This window comes from Miscanthus floridulus, chromosome 2 (assembly GCF_019320115.1).
Source record: "Miscanthus floridulus cultivar M001 chromosome 2, ASM1932011v1, whole genome shotgun sequence".
In the NCBI taxonomy this organism is placed as follows: Eukaryota; Viridiplantae; Streptophyta; class Magnoliopsida; order Poales; family Poaceae; genus Miscanthus; species Miscanthus floridulus.
The window spans coordinates 180469413-180473509 of NC_089581.1; the positions used below are offsets into that span (position 1 = coordinate 180469413).

The 4097-nt window shown below is 52.1% G+C and overlaps 1 pseudogene; it reads right to left on the reverse strand.

Moving 5' to 3' along the window:
• Window positions 1-438: 438 nt before the first annotated feature.
• Window positions 439-3887, reverse strand: LOC136537534 (heat shock cognate 70 kDa protein-like; annotated as a pseudogene).
• Between the last annotated feature and the right edge of the window lie 210 nt (window positions 3888-4097).

Below are 4097 nucleotides of genomic sequence, written 5' to 3' on the forward strand. Positions count from 1 at the left end.
TTATCTTGAACTCAGCTATGTACTTAGCAATTAGCATTTCTCGCCTTTTCTTTTCGATGGTGTAGCATTATATCAACAACGGCAAAGACACCTCTGCGTTTACAAATCTGTCAAACTAACCCCAACTTGGGAACTAGATTGGTAGATGAGAGGCAAAGGCAATCAAGAGGTAAAGGATAATAATCCCGGCACAAAATTAAACCGTGATCAAAGAAATATATAGACTAGGCCATGCATACGCAAATCCAAGCGTGGATCCACTGACTGCATAACATAATTAAACCCCCAGGTACTTTTAAGCCGAGCTGATACAAAATGCACTAGCTATTGGATAATCAGACCCTGGTCCATGCTGCTGTCATTCGAGCGCAATCACCCTGGTGGCGACGATACGATCATTTGCTTCCAGAACCACACTGTGCGCCTAGCTCTCAAGTCTCAAGTCTGTTCTTTGGCCCCAACCTCCTTCATCTGCTCCTCCTCTGCCTTACACATCTCGCTGTCCTGAACCATGCGCTCGATCTCTTTGCTTAGCTGCCCCTTTGTGGCTCGAAATGGTGATCTCGTTCTTCTGACATGTCGTCTTGTCCTCCGCCAACACGTTCAGGACACCGTTCTCGTCGATGTCAAAGGTCACAATGATCCGCGGTGCGGCCCTGGATGCCAGGGCGATGCCGGAGAGCTCGAACCTGCCGAGCAGGTAGTTGTCCCTGGTAGTCACCTGCTCACCCTCGTACATCCTGATGAGCACGCTGTCCTTGTTGTCGATGCAGGTGGAGAAGAGCCGCTCCTTTCTGGCGGGGACAGTGGTGTTCCTCGGGATCAGAACCGTCATGGCACCTCCTTTCGTCTCCACCCCGAGCGACAGCGGCGTGACATCGACCAGCATCAAATCTCTGATCTTGTTACGGCCAGCCTCGCCGTTGAGGATAGCAGCCATCATAGCGGCTCCGTGTGCAACGGCCTCGTCGGGGTTAATGCTCCGGCAGAGCCCCTTCCCGTCGAAGAGTCCTGGAGCATGCTCTGCACCTTGGGGATGCGGGTGGAGCCACCCACGAGGACGACGTCGTGGATGCTGCTCTTATCCATCGCGGCGTCGCGGAGGCACTTCTCCACGGCCTCCATGCACTTGTTGAAGAGGTCTCTGTTGAGCTCCTCAAAACGGCAGCGCGTAATGGTTGCGTAGAAGCCAATGCCGTCGTGGAAGGAATCAATGTCGATGCTGGTCTGGCTCGTGGAAGACAGCAGCCTCTTCGCCCTGTCACAGGCCGTCTTCAGCCGCCGGATCGCCTTTGGGTTGTTTCGGACGTCCATCTTCTTGTATTTCCGTATGAACTCGCGCAGGAAGTGTTTCACCATTTCATTGTCGAAGTCTTCGCCTCCAAGGTGAGTGTCACCAGCGATGGCCTTCACCTCGAACATACCCATGTCTATGTCGAGGCCCAGATCAATGTTGAGGAGGGAAACGTCCAAGGTACCACCGCCGAGCATACTTATTAGGACCGGACCGGACATCGAACCGGTGAGGCCATCGATTTACTGGTTCACTGGTCCAACCGTTATGAACCGGTTGAACCGCCGGTTCAATAGTTTTGGACCGGACGAATTGAACCGGTCGCGAAATATATTGACCAGAGCAATATATATATACATATAGTTGACTTATAGTATAGAAAAATAAGCACATAAATATTTTAATTGTATAATCACAATAGCTGCACTCAAAAATTAATGTGGCATTTGAAATCATAGTCATAATATATAAGTTCTTACTTCATAATTCAAATTCAACAAACAGTTTTACACTCAAACACAACTTACCAAGTACCAAATAAATAGTACAGATCGACACCCACAATCACAAGAGCATAACAACTGCAACTCGGAATCAGTCAATTTTAAGGATCTGAGAACATGAGATTGAGAAGTCTTAGTACTATACTAACTACTAGTAGGAGTAAGTACTAGCCGTTAGCCATAGTAGACGGGACGGGAGATGGCTGCTGCCGGCGGCCCGACGTCCCTGCGCGGATGCGCCTGCCCTGCAGCCATCTGGGCACAAGCTCACCATTAGACAGCAGAGGGCACCGACTATTGGAGCAGAGAAGCAGGGACCAGGCCACCAGGGAGCACCGGATCAGGCAAGCTGCAGCCTGCAGCAGCCGCGCCGCCGCAGTGCCGCACGCAGGATACGCTCCCCCGGCGCACCTTGTCCTTGCCCACCGCTGCAGCCCTGCAGGAGCAGGATCCGCCCGCCGCGGCCGCCCGTTGCGCGCACCCTCCTTTGCACCGCGCCCCGTGGCCCACCGCCGCCGATAGCTGCCTGCGCGCGCGCCGCTGCCAGGAGCAGAGCCGCCGCCGCCGCCCAGAACCGCGACGAAAAGGAAAAGGTGAATTTTTTCCCTCCCTCAGCCGGCAAACATCACCCATTTTAACCGATTTACATCAATGCCCCTAAATAGATAAGGTTGACCAGGGTGCACAAAGAGGTAACTTTGGAAAAAAAAAAACCCCACAACCGTAAAAAAAACCGGCCCTGTTCAACCGGGTTTTACCGTTTCTATTGCATAGACGGTCTTTTAAGTGAACTGGAGTGGTCAAAGCTCTGGTTTGATTTTTGAGCGGTCCGACCGTCGGTCCGGTCCGGTCCTACTAGCCGCCGAGATCAAAGATAGCACCGTCCTCCTTCCATCGCTGCTTGGCATCTTGTCAAGACCATATGCAATAGCGGCAGCTGTGGGCTCGTTGATGATGCGCATGACGTCCAGGCCGGCGATGGTACCGGCATCAATGGTGGCCTGGCGTTGGGAGTTGTTGAAGTAAACCGGGACGGTGATGAAGGCGTGCCTGATCGTCGTCTTGAGGTAGACCTCTGCAGTCTCCTTCATCTTTGCTAGCACCATGGCAGAGATCTCCTCGACAGCGAACTGTTTCTCCTCGCCTTTGTAATGCACCACAATCATCGGCCTGTCCTCGCGACCAGGGACGACTTTAAAAGGCCATAACTTGACATCTTCCTATATGGTCTCGTCGCTAAATCGGCGGCCGATCAGTCGCTTCACATGTGTATATAAGAGACTAACCATCAATCAAGTGCATAGAACTTTGCATCAAGAATTAGATAATCAGTTATTCAGTTCGTGCCATTTGGCTATTTGCATGCAACAATTGAACGAGTCTGTTTTTCCTCTATAAAATTGAAGGGTTCGGATGGCCACTAATATTCAATACCGGTGCTTAGGGAAACTAAACAGTCACGTAGAAGATAGAAAAGTGCTCCACTAAGATCCGCGTGGTTCATTTAATTTGGGGGGAAAAATGGAAAATACAGAAATTTGAGTATGAACAGGCAACGGTAGTAACAGGGAACAGGACGAACGCCCTCGTCATATGATCCGACTCAGAGCATCCATAGTTCTTGGGTAGCCATCGTTTATAATCCGCGGCCGCGGGCAACAAAGAGCAAGGCACGCCACTTCTGTGCTCGCATTTCTTCCTAGTTCCTAATAGCACCAGTCACGAACACCTCGGCGGCGTGCAGCGACGTATAGAAACAAACACAATAAAGTTCAGAGTTTCTCACCGTGGATGGTGTTGTCGGGGTTCAGAGCAGCCTGGTTCACGGCCGCGTCGCCGACGAGCCTCCCGGCGTCGGCGAACGCGACGCAGGACGGCGTGAGGAGGTTGCCCTGGTCGTTGGCGATGACCTCGCCGTGGTCGTGCCGCCACACGGCCACGCATGAATACGTGGTCCCCAGCTCGATGCCGACCGCCGGCCCATCGCCGGTCGACGCCGCCATCTCCATGTTCTCAGATGCGAGGCGAGAAACAGGTGGCACTACCGCCGCCAAACGACCTCCGGGAGTCGGAGAGACTCGAGGTGCGCGCGCGGCGCCGGGGCGAGCGTGTTATCCTGGAAGCGGCAGAGGCCTGGGACATAAATATGGGTGAACTCGTATTTAAAATAAGAAAATTACATATTTGGTACTCTAATCGTAGTGCTTCGTAGTTTATGAAAATAACCCTCCAAAGATTGAAGTCTTGATTTTCATGATATTCAGCCTGTTCGTTGGTTAGTTTCTAGGCTGATAAGCTCG